Raw genomic sequence first — 13,588 nt, 5'->3', positions numbered from 1 at the left:
CGAAATTGGTACTTTTTTCTCCCCAGGATAGTCCCACCTCTCTAGCAGGCACTACAAATGGGGGTACAAGTTCTCTGAACTAAGTTCTCTTTTTGGTGTGAACGCAAAATTCCAGGCACTAACGGAACTAAACAGGAAAAGTACAGGTTAAAGTACTCCGGTGTGAACGCGCCTATTGTGGTACGTAAGTAAGCAAAGGAGTCCAATGGAGGTGTTTGGGATTTTAGCCTTTCAAGACCATTTATATGCACAAAAACATATATAACACACTACAGGAGAGGGAAAACCCCCAAAGCATAATATAGCCTCTTTAAACTCATAGTTGTGAAATGACTGAAAAATACCAGAAACATTTCAATGTTTAGTTTTGCATGGGTTTCTTAGTTGTCTCTGTAATAGATATGTGTCTGCAAGATTGATGTTAACAAATGGTTAAAGGTGGGAAAAAAAAGAGGCTTGCATCTTTGATGATTGATGATGCTCTGTTCGAGAAAACATGCTCAACACATAGTTACATGTATGAAGGAAGCGCGATGGTAATATTCCCGATAGACCTGCGTCAATGCCAGGTAACTAATGAAGTGTTCAGGGAATTACTTTCTGAAAAAAAGCAACATGATAAATTAATCAAAGGCGTGCAGCCGTCAATTTCTTAGTGTTTACCAGTGCTTCATGGTAATGTCAAGCCCTAACATTATGTGTGCATTCCAATGAGACTCATTAAGTTAATGATGGTCAAGATTATTCCAATTAAACTAAGAAAACAGTCATAAAATGTTTCAATTATGATTCAAATGGGGCCTAAAAAACATGAATATTATTTACAGACCAGACTTCTGAAGTCAAAGTCAAGTAACTTAACTAATAAATGTCCCCTTTTTCCAATTGAAGATCTTCCAAGGCCTCCTCTGTGTTTTCTACAACCTCGGTGACGGGGACTACAACCTAACCCTACCAACTTATCGCCTTGACAACGGTGAATGGCACGAGGTCTTCCTAGATCGGCATGACAATGAGATAATGCTGCGTCTGGACGGAGGGGGAGGACAGCGGGAGGTCACAGGGGCGCAGGGCCGGAGCAGAGAAATCATCATTGACCCCAACGTGGTGATGCTGGGAAACACCTTCCCCTCTGGAACCAACAAGAGCTTCCAGGGTAAGTTTTAACAGAACACCTGTATATCTGTGAGAGTTTATCAAAAGTAGGTTTACAGACTTTCCATGAAATGTCCAGTTTGTTTTGCTCACATTGGTGGAAAGATTGACTCAAAATAAAACGCTAATTAACTGTATTATGTAAGACAACAGAACAATTTGACCTTAGAAAAGATGAAACCAAGATATTTAGGATCAAAAAATTGTATTCAGGCAGTAGGCGTATAGATTCACACTTAAAGTATCAGCCTACAGAACAGCACTGTTTATAGGTAAGGGATAATGTGCAGCGAGGCGGTCATTATGGGTAAAAGAACACCCTACAGGCTGATCAGGAGCCCAACGCTTATTACAAGGCCACATTCTCAACAAAGTAACGACATGACTACCAATATTAATTGAAATGTTTTTATCGATTCAAAAAATAGTATTATTGATTTAAAAATTTGATTTATTGATTTAAAAAGACATGCATCCGCTAAGAAAAATAGTCCGTTGTTAACGTCTGAACTACGTAGCAACGGCAGGAACTGCTTCGATAGCGTTTTGCTTTTTGATTACAGATTTGAAAACATCGTTGCTTGCTTTAAAAGTAGCAGACTTCATTATGTCAAACCTTGGAAAGTATCTAGATATCCCTGCCCTAATGCCAAAGTAACTGCCAACTGAATATGTGTCACCGTTTGATGTCTGGACCGTTGAGTAAAAAGGGCCACAGCTCCGTGTTGAGGGTTTCTGCCCCGTTACTTCTCCGCTGTTTTCTTCTCCCTCTTTTCTTTTTATTTTCTTCGCCGGGGACTCATCAGCCACTAACCATTCATCCAAATTACTGTGCTCTCCAAATATATTAAAATGAATATTAAAATCCTCCATGTTGCTCTCAGACGGTAGACAACGGAAAACTAAAGACAAGCAAACAGTGTATACAGTTAAATCGACCGGACTTCTTTCTGCAGATGTGAGCATCCTTAACAACGGTCAATAAGTCCTTGACAGCGGTCTGTACTACTGGATTAACAACGTGTCACGTGTTCTGAATTAACCAATCAGAATCAAGTGTTCAACTAAGCCATGTAATAAAGAAGAGAAAACATCTGATCCTTTTACAACAAACACTAAATGCCATTTCGAATCCATTATTTCCCAAGCCTGGAATTAAATTAATTCCAAATATGTCAGCAAAGTACATTTTAGTCCGCATTCACACTTTGGAAATGTCAAGTATGTCTGCATGGAGGTAGCTGGAGGCTGAAGGACAACTTAGTGAATGGACAAAAAGGTACAAACATAAAAAATGTGCTTTAATGACCCATGACACAAAATAGTGTCATTACCAGGAATCAGTTGCCCAGGTGCTGACATTTCTAACAAAACATCCTTAATATTTACATTCAGGGTCTCAAGTCTGATTTACCAGATGAGGACAGCTATTCTTTTCCCCACTGCTCACCCTTCTGGTTTTTATGTGTTGCCACTTTCCGGCTGTGGCTCAGGAGGTAGAGTGGTCGTCTACTAATCAGAAGGTCGGGCGTTCTATCCCCTAAGTCTCGTTGGGCAACATTCTGAACCCAGAAATGCTCCTAATGGCCGCCATCAGTGTTCAAATATGTCTGAAAGTGTTGATCGCTCCTGATGGTAGCCCCTGCAACCATGTGTGTGAATGGGTGACGGTTGGCTGATCATTGTTGATTGTTAGGTAAGAAACACACTATATCAATGCAGTCTATTTACTATCTATGACCTGGTTTCTGTTAAATATGCCCAGATATTTGGATCAACGGCCCTATACTTTATTTTACACACACTAAAACAATTTCTCTTGAATCAGCTTCACTTAAAACTAAACTGCCGTGCACCAATGGCCCAATATTTACAGTTCATTGATTGTTCTCCCCTCTGTTTAAGTGGCTGCTGTTTGCTATTATTTCTTCTCTTTACCAAGGATATTCACAGTTCAAAACATTGAATAAAAACTGACATGCTCTTTCACGAAGAATAGATTAAGGTTGCTAATATCATCATGAATTCTACATCACTTGCAACTGTGATTTTCTGTGCAACGCTATCAGCCTTCACCATTTCTCAAGGTCAGATACACAAAAAGATATAGCCATAATGATATTACAGCAAAACACGGCCATACATATTGAAAAATATCATTTTGCCTTTGCATCAAGAACACAGTAGGCAGAGCGATGTCAAAATCAAGATTTTCAGAGTGCGAGCTGAAAAGGCATTTCTCAGAAACTTAAGACAAGGAATTAAACGTGACAGAGAGAAACCATATTCGTGATTTCATATCCTATTCTAGTGTTCCGGTGCTCATCAACTCTCTGAAGATGCTAATTATTACACTGTTACAGCATGTGACTATTAGGCTTTTCTTTGTGAACTGGGCTGTTTTTGCAATGAGGCTCATTTGCATGGAAGGGGCCAATTTTTGCACCAAAATATGCATATGACCTCATTTGTAAATATGTGCAAATAGCACAGGAGCATGGGGACGCCATTTGCCTGGCAGCGCAGGTACGGTTACATTTCCCTTTTTGGGAACATTTTGATAATTACATGGATTTATTTTTGTCTGGTCCATGTTCTTTTGTTGAGCCATAGTGTTTCAGCCATGCTTGAATAAATAAATAAAGGACAGTATTGTAAAATAACACCTTCTACAAGCACAGGCAAAGGAAAGGAAGGTGACAAGCTTAAGAGGGCAATGTTTATCGGAATTATAAACAGCAGAACTGAAAAGTAGCTGAGTTTTAGTTGCATTAAAGTTATTCAGACACCCATATGAACCACAGCAGTTGGACATGATTAAAAGTGTATCATGTACAGGAAGGCCCAAATGTATACCACACTGAATAATACATTGTGAACATCTACTGCAAGCAGCACCTGGTTCTTACATGTCAGGTTTATGTAGGTTGTCTTCAAGGCTAAGAGTACAATGTGATAAAAACCTTGAGATTTCTTTAAAGATAATTTCATTTCAAAGACATGGCAGAGGAGTTCAGCTGTGTTTCTCTTGATAGTGATTGAAATAGAAAAAGATCACATTGAAAGAGAATAACATCAAAGTCGCTAGATCATTTAGAGGTTTTAAATTGGTGGTGCAAAACATTCTAATAATCCCCTCGTTTGTTCTGCCAAGGATCTTTTTTATAATGTGTACAGAACAGCAATTTCATATTTCGTTTTCCAAGGGAGGACACAAATGCACCTCCTTCAAGAGAGCAGTCCTTTACAATCCAACAGATGAATGGCAGAATTGTTGAGAGTTGAACATTTTTAGAGACTGGGAGGTGATGCATAACGGAATAAATCTCACTGAATGTTCCTTTCAGTGCGGATGGTGGATCGTGCAAGGGTAAAGTGGCACTGAGGATTGTTTGCTATACACCATTCAAACTGAATTGTATATAACCTGTGTGTGTGTGAAGAAAAATACATAAAGTGTAAATGCTACCGGAAACAAGCCCCTTTGTGTATTCATATACTCTTTTCAAGGACATGAATTGAAATGTTATGTGTGAATAAATAAAGTTGTCTAATAGATTGATCCTTCTGAAACGTGTCGTAAACAGTAAAAAGCCTAATGCCTGTTTTTTGTGAGATAGCTATTTATTTTGGCTAGCTATTTTCCCTGTATTCATTCATAATGCTAAGCTAGGATAAGCTAACCATCTTGTGGCATTAGTTATTTATAGTACAAACATAAACAATGTATTAATCCCCTAATCTAACACTCAGAAAGAAAGTTAATTGGTGTATTTCCCAAAAGGCTGATTTAAAAAAAAAAACTGCTAGTTGAAACAATGCCAAGACAAAATGTTCTTTGTTACAGCTAAATCCACACAATGGGCACACACTCGCATGCTGAATGAGTCCTTAAACCCTGGATTGAGTTCAAATGGTAGCACTTCTGTGGTGTGATTGTATGTGTCTTCAAAACAGAGGTTGCTAACAAGTGGCTAAAGGAGACTAGGCTATTAAATGTCATCATGCTGTGCATTAGCCGCATATACAGCCCAGTCTCACGGCATTTCGTGTTATATAGTCACGAAATTAATGTAATCTATTGATTCGTGTTCACCAACACGATTTTCGCATTTCTTTCGTGTCACACAGAACGATTTTAAAAGCAATGTATTTCTACTGGTAGCATGTTTCGTGTGCGCCACGTCTTTTTGTCCGGTCGGGTCTTGGAATACCAGAAGCTGTGTGGTTCTTAAAAACATATTCTTACTCAATATCTTACCCTAAGCTTAACCCTATCCCTTTTATTTTAAATTGCATAATGTTTGAGTTTGTTTGCCGTCCGCGAGGAAAAGAAATGGCTCAGAGCCTCAGAATACTGAAATCTGTATTTTTTAAATATTTTTTTCCTCNTGTGTGTGGGTGTGTGTGTGTGTGTGTGTGTGTGTGTGTGTGTGTGTGTGGTGGTGTGTGTGTGTGTGTGTGTGGTGTGTGTGTGGTGTGGTGTGTGGTGTGTGTGGTGGTGTGTGAAAGTGTCGACTTTCGTGTGTTGAAACCGAGAAAGAGTTTGGGTGACAAGGGAATTAGGGACTTGACAGTTAGAGAGAGTGAGAGTGTGAGTGAGAGAGTTGCTGTGTGTGTGTGTTGTGTGGTGTGTGTGTGGTGTGTGTTGTGTGTGTGTGGTGTGTGTTGTGTTGTGATGTGTGTGTGTGTGTGTGTGTGTGTGTGTGTGTGTGTGTGTGTTGTGTTGTGTGTTGTTTGTGTTGTGTGTGTGTGTGTGTCTTATATTATATTATATTAGGAATAACAGTATCTTGGTCCATGTTGCTTTAAATTTTTTGTTAGGAGACGTCAGGTAAAGTGTATTTAGCTTATTTCTAATATACGAACACATTTGTATATGTGTGTATTTTGTATACGAGTTGTAGGTATGGTTGTACGCGTATGTACGTCGTGTATTAAAATTTATGTCAAATGTGATATTTTTCTGTGTCCCTACTATAAAAATGTAGAGACTACAGCTAGTCAAATTATTTAATTATTTTGACAATTTTTCATCACGTCAAACGTTTCAACATTGACAAGTCAGTCGCAAACTGCCACAAGTACAGTCAAGAGCATCCAGACCCATCCTTTTGATAAAAGTCAGCCAAACAGGAACTAACTTAACTGGCATCGCAGAATGGCCTCCCGTCTTCTCGTTGTCCTTCACAGGTCCGCACACTCCTCAGACATTAATGAAAAACGGACGAAGACAAACTCCGTTGCAAACCTGACTTCTCAAAGAGGTCTCTTCCGTCATCGTCGCTACTGGAAGACTCCGACACAGACTACTGGGAGACTTTCTAAAGGACAGGAAAAGACTCGTCGACGGGTGTGGTGTTACCCAATCCGTTATACCGGTCGTGTGTATGAATACCCGTCGCCATCTTTACTGTGGTCTTCGAAGAGAGGTCTAACAAAAATGTGTGTGTGTGTGTGTGTGTGTGTGTGTGTGTGTGTGTGTGTGTGTGTGTGTGTGTGTGTGTGTGTGTGTGTGTGTGTGTTGGGCTTCCGATATCAGGACAATGATTGAGAGTTGATAAGGCTTGAGATTACGACAGAGCTTTCAATTTTCTATTTTCAAAAGTGCCCATCTCACACACACACACACACACACACACATACACACACACACACAAACACACTCACAGCCCTGATTATGTTTCACTCTCACACACGTGAACACAGACTGAAACACATACAGTATCACACAGATGACACCCAAAGGCTACATACATACCAGTGACAAAAAACATCTAAAACACACTATATACATTTTCGGAATTACAGGATTTCTTCTTCTCATTATTGAGTTTAAAGGTTAGCTTGTTATTAACATTTTTGACATAATTAAATAAAATAGAGACCGACAACCACATGTGAGATGAGCCCTAACACCCTGCCTGTAAACATCATTATATTTCACCACAGCAGAGTGTGATCAACGCTGTGTGATCGACCATGACAAACAAATCACGCTAGGCTTCGGGGGAAAAAAATGTGGAGGAGAAAGAGCCGCACGGAAATACAGTAAGACACATACATTTTTTTATATTTACCAGAGACTAATACATGTATGTATAATTAATAACGGAAGCTGGGGGTAATGGCTGTATTTGATTAATAATGACACATATTAAACATATATGCATATATCATGACTTATTGGAGTCATGGAAAGTAAACTTATGTTTCTTTTATGCAACTTGGAGTTCTAGTTTTTTCAAGATCCGTGGAGCTTATTAACAGGTTTTTGAAAAGTCGAGGAGGGGAATACTCAGAAATGAGAAAGGGATTATGATGTTTTGGTAGTCTGAATACTTTTTTTACCCCTTTAAACAGAGCTGTAAAACACGGAGTTTCTGACGGTCATCAAACGCCTCATCCGGTCGTCTCATCGAGATCCTTTTAGATAAAGTTTTCACAGCTTCTGCCTGCAGTCCTGCTGGATCTCAGAGTCCTGATCAGTTCTAGAGACTCCTATATAGTATTGATAACTGACTCTGGGAGTATATTCGGTATATTGCACATACATAAAACATACACATATCTTGGCTACTTGGGGATCAGAGAGAGTTCACTCCCCATATGGAGCTCCTTGTGTATTTACAGCAGTGTATCCGCTATGCATTTCTAACCCTTAGTTTTCAAAGCGATCCCTAAAGCTATAAAGAGTTCCACTGCTAATACCCTGCGTTGTGAAAGAATGAATTTCACTCTTCTATTTGAAACCTAACCAGAACTGTTTTTTAATTAAAAGTTTCTTTGTAACCTTCAAAGGCCTTTGTCTAAAGTTACAATAAGTGTCTACTATAAGAAATAAGCATTAGATGTCATAAGATATTATCACACGTGCATGACTTATTGGATTTGTATAACCTGAGCAGTTTTTAGAAAAACAAACGATACAATAATACATGTTGCACGTTGGACGCTTTTATTCAGAGAGACTTGGAAAATTCTTAGGTATGTTGTGCTGATTTGATAGATTGCTTTGGATGATTTGATCATAACGAACACGTTGAACCACTGAGTCAAGATTTGTATAAAGAGTTTTATTATTGTAATCAACCAAATTACATAAAACCAAATTAATTATCTTGGTGCAATTAGGGTAGAAGCTATACCACATAATGACTTTAGCCGCTTTTATACCAAGTACTTTGCCGTACTTAGTGCCAGCACTTAGATCCCCCATGGAACTAAGAGCCGATCGCGTTCACACCGGAATAAGTTCCCTGAGGGAAGATTACGCAAATACACATCTTCCCTGTACTTCTGTCTCCTGTCGTACAACTACAGTCTTCTCTGTACTTCCTACTCCCCTGTGTACAACTACTTCTTCTCTGTACTTTCTCCCCTGTGTACAACTACATCTTCTCTGTACTTCCTCCTCCCTGTGTACAACTACATCCTTCCTGTACCTCTTCTCCTGTGACAACTACTCCTTCTCTGTACTTCTTCTCCTAAAAAGTATTATCCCTGCCCGGAGAGTAGGTCGTAGTGTTACTGAAAGGGCCAAATAATGTTACCAGAGATGTTGATTTTAACCGACGTAACTTTACAAGATTTTAAATAAGTCCCGGGTGACCTAGTTACTGCAACCGCTCCAGGAACTGTGTAGATACATCGTCCAGTTCCCGAAAAAAAATGAAGATACTTTATATGTTGTAGATAATCTATCCAGCCCTGTATCCTCATCTCAGAAAAATTTCTCTTATGACTACAAAAATGAAAGAAAGAAGACCTTTTGTACGTCGTTTCATTTTCATCATAAATTTTAGAGGACTCATTACAGACGTGCGAGATGGAGGAGAAGGGGAAATAATGTATAAGGACCCATTTCCAAGTGGGAAATTGATTAAGACGGATTACATCGCACTGACCAACGTGTCGTCACACAACTCTGGCTCTGTTTCCTCCCCTTGATTTTGATATTTTTTAGATAACGTGTGTAGTCAACGGGTCCTCTATACACACCCAAACCTATTATGTTCGTACCCTTGGAGTCTGTTACTCTAACACTAGTGCCCTTGTGAGATGTGGTCGAATTTTAGTCGTACCAATCGTAAACTACAGTCGTACATGCCTTACGACTACATTTCGTTATCAAGTTTGCTCATACATACCCTGACTATACTCTGTTAGTCCGTGTTAACACTGTGTTTAGCTTTTACGGGGTGATGATGAGTTCCCTCAGGAAACATTGGCAAAACCAGAAAACAGAAAAGACGTAAAATAAACATCACCAAAAACCCATTATAACACAGAGAACCTCAGTAAATACGGAGGAACATTACCAACAAAACCGAGCATATTTCAAGGTGTTCAGAAAAAGCCAGTAAACTCAGAGGACCCATAAACGAACTCGAAGAAATACAGGAATCCCAAAAGGTGTGGTTCTGAAACGGCATGAATCAAGTACTACCATACCTTGATTTCTACGTCTAGCGCAAGTGTGGCCTATTCAGGGACCCACTCCAAATCCGGTTTACTTCCGACGACTGCAGTGAGAGAAGACGAAACCCAAATGAACCGTCGGCGTTTGGTTGAAGTGCCCAATATGACGTGGACTTCAGGGGCCTCACCCCTGACCGAAAGTCACTTCGACGACTGAGGGGTCATCGAAGCTGACTTCGGAAGGCCATTTAAGCGACTTGCGTTCTGTGAGGAGTAAGAAGTGGCGAGGGTACAAAACAAAACACAACGGTAATAATCAGAGAGAGGCAAACACGCGACCCTATTCGATTATTACGATTACGCTCCTTCTTTTTTCTTTTTATTGTTACCCAACCGAAGTGTTTTGCAAAATGCCAAAATGCCCCGGCACCAAACGTAGGCGGGCCGGTTAGTCGTACCCTTGGAAAAGAGTGTACTTTCATGGACGAGAGATCGTCCCCTGACTTTTCCGCCCACCATCCGGAGTTACCTTTATTTAAGGATCAAGCCTAAAAAAAGTGACCACTTGCGTGTATAAGCCCTTGATTAGCCTTGATATCAGGTGACCTTTTCATGAGGCCAACAACTTTCGCGGATAAATTACCAAGAGAATTGGAACAAAACTGAGAAAGGAGAGTAAAAAGGTAAAAAACACCAAGAACGTTAACAATAACGTTGAGAAGCATTAACATAAAACCAGAGAAAACTCACCGTAAACAATCCCATTTCCGTTCCTAACCCGGAGTGCTACGAAACCCCAAATATTTAACACCGACCATTTTTTTGGGAAAGTCAGTATCACCTCATCACTCATGTCCAGGTGTCTAAACCGATCACACTAACATCCAGAACAAGGTATTTGACAGTGGTCACCCCATATAACCGAACATCCTAAAGGAACTTGTGTGACGGGTCATGACAATATATGTGTCACTTTATACGTGACACGCTAACTAGGGTATATAGGGACCGTCTTAATTCCCCGAACACACACAAAATGGGCCATTTAAGTACATTACACACGAAGGGTAGTCAATTAAAAGGGACACACGCGTCTCTAACTCAATAATGCCCGTCGCGCTCGAGGGGTTGATGTCACATAGTAAGAGAAATGTGAAAGAAGGTAGGGTAGATGTCCAAACTATACGTTTCTGCTGTCTGAAAGACAAAGAATTGCCCGACAAGCACCTAAAACACACAAACAGATCACTAATTTCCAACCCTCGGCGGAAAGGTAAACTCGCCACTCGACGACTTACGTTTATCGACAAACAATTCCCCGTTAGTATTACGTCACAAGGTTAGTAGCTAAAAGGTAGAGCGTCCATTACTACAATTTTATCCCCTTATCGTTTCTGCGTTATCTTTTAAACAACACAAAATCATATTGACGCAAAGAATAACACGACTTAATCGCAGTTCAGTTTTCGAAATTCCACACAATAAGAGAACACATACAAGAAAAAGAACCACTCCTCCGGTGTCCTCTTCGGACGCTGAGAGCACATTAATAGGGAGGGACACAATTAACACAAGGAAAGATTCATCCTCGACGATTATATTAAGTCACTTCTAATGACAGTGAGTATAAGGAAGCGTCTTACAGTGACCAGTCGTTAAACGTCCGACTAAATTCCGTGCTGCACTCCAACACTTTGCCAGAAGAAATCCACAAAAAAGTGACCCAACCATTTTCAGATGCCCACAATCATGCCAATTACTTATCTACCACACCCACTTTTGAATTATTTACACACCACACATTTTTTTAGTTTTGTTTATTTATATTTACCTACACAAGGACCTCTCTGAAATTGTTCAAGTACAAAAACGTAACCGCACTAAACGGTGGGTACGTAAAGTAGCATACAAAGTCACTAAAAACCGTGAAGCTACTATTAAGTAAACTGTCCGACGAGGTCGGGTAATCACACAAATTAAAAAACCGGCCCTTTCACACACGTCTCACACAACACAGACGAGAACCCAGGTGGGACACAGTTTTAATTAAAAAAACACACAAAAAAAATTTGGGAATTATGTGGTGTACTCACAAGGTTACTTAGAGACATTTGGACGTGACCCTTACATACTCATGTGTCTTTGATTTGGTGTGGGTGTGTGTGTGTCGGTGTGTGTGTGTGTGGGTGTGTGTGTGTGCTGTGTGTGTGTGTGTGGGTGTAGTGGTGTGTGTGTAATGTGGTGTGTGTGAGGTGGTGTGTGTGTGTGTGTGTAATAAAAATGTTGGGTGTGTCTGTGTGTAAAGTGTGTGTGTGTCTCTGGATCTTACACAACAAGAATCACAATAAAAACGAGAAGACACACGGGTCATTAAGAGACCGACTACATGTGACTCACAACCAAATTACCTTCGGGGTTAGTTGACCGACCTAAAAACTCTAGGTCTGCTGGTCGTGTGTGTGTGTGGAAGTGTGTGTGGTGTTGTGTCGTGTGTGTATGTGTGTGTGTGTAGTGTGTGATGTGTGTGTGTGTGTGTGTGTGTAAATGATGGTGTGTTGTGTGTGTGTGTTTGTGTGTGTGTGGTGTGTGTGTGTGTGGTGTGTGGTGTGTGTGTGTGGTGTGTGACAATCCCTCGGTCTCTCGCGACGACAGCTACCTCTGCCTAACTCCTGCTACTCTAATAAAGACGGTCCCAAAAAAACAGACACTCTACCAAGATCGCAGGGTTCGAGGAAGTGTGGGGGATAATCGTGCCGCTTCTTCCCCTCCACGTGCCCTGGCCTTCCCACCTTTTTTCTTATCCCAATTTGGAGTTGTCTCTGTCACTGAGCCCACCTAATGATAGTTACAATAATTAGGTAAATTAGGAACAAACTGTAACAACAAAGAACACAAAATGTCGACGTCCGTGATGTACACAAGAAACAAAAACAAAAACACACATTGTAAGAAAAAAGTGGGGTATAATCGAAACGGACAACCAGGTAGTTTTCTTACCTTCCACTACTTTTGCGGTTGGTTTCACTAACAACAGAGGCTAATACGTGTCCGCTATCCCAAGCCTCAATTGTGCTATTTTAGCAAAGACCTCCAGACAAGGAAAGACAAAATGGTGATAAACCTCTCAAATAATCGTAATAGATTACTCGACTCTTTGCTGTGTCGGGCTACCGTCGAAACAAATCGATACCAACATATCATTTTGAACACAGATATTCTTTCTTTCTATCCAACATATTGAAGATAAAGTAGATCGTGGTGGTACAAAATCAGTTGTAGTCGAAAACAAGGAGCCCTCGACACAAAACAACCAAATGTTAATTTCGAAAGTGAAAGGATAGTGCGAAGTTTCGAACCAGGGTTGGTGGTTGGACCTACCCGTGACAAGTCGTGTGTTATTCCTGTATGACACTAATTTGCCAACCTCAGAATTTGTATTCGATATGATCTTATTATACGGTAGTCCGGTCAAGGATCGCTGCCACTCATAATGCGCGAAAGTGTGGCCTCATGAAGTGGGCTTGAAAAAGGGCAAATCAAGGCAATCACGGACCTAAAACGTAGTGTGGTTTTTCTCTTGAATCAGTCTCTTGAACATGGGGGGTAAACACATCACGACGATCTCTCCACCCTGATAGGACCCCTCTTTTTTCATGTTAAAAGACCTAACCGACCCGCTTACGTTGGTGCGTGACATTTTGAGACCTTTTAACAAAAACTCGGCGGTAACATAAACACCATAATCGTAATAATCGTATCGGGGCGCGTGGTTGCCCTCTCTTCTGATTGAATACCGTGTGTTTTTTTTGTACCCTCGCCACCTCTACTCCTCCACGCCGCAAAGACCGCAAATAGCCCTTCCGAAGTCATCTTCGACGACCCTGAGGGTCGTCGAAATGACTTCGGTCAGGGGTTGAGGCCCCTGAAGACGGCGCCCTGAAGCCCACCGCCATATGCGGCACTTCAACAAACGTCGGACGGCTTTGGGTTTCGCTTCTGCTTCTGCACATGC

At 40.7% G+C, this 13,588-nt stretch overlaps 1 protein-coding gene across 1 annotated transcript in view; it reads left to right on the top strand.

Moving 5' to 3' along the window:
• Window positions 1-13,588, top strand: part of LOC104950930 (exportin-2-like) — a 72,348-nt gene that overhangs the window by 55,648 nt on the left and 3,112 nt on the right. The gene's annotated exons all lie outside the window — the stretch shown is intronic.

Source organism: Notothenia coriiceps, unplaced genomic scaffold (genome assembly GCF_000735185.1).
Source record: "Notothenia coriiceps isolate Sejong01 unplaced genomic scaffold, NC01 NC01_scaffold00018250, whole genome shotgun sequence".
NCBI lineage: Eukaryota > Metazoa > Chordata > Actinopteri > Perciformes > Nototheniidae > Notothenia > Notothenia coriiceps.
The sequence above is the reverse complement of the archived record's forward strand: the minus strand, read 5'-3'. Positions and strand labels throughout refer to the sequence as shown.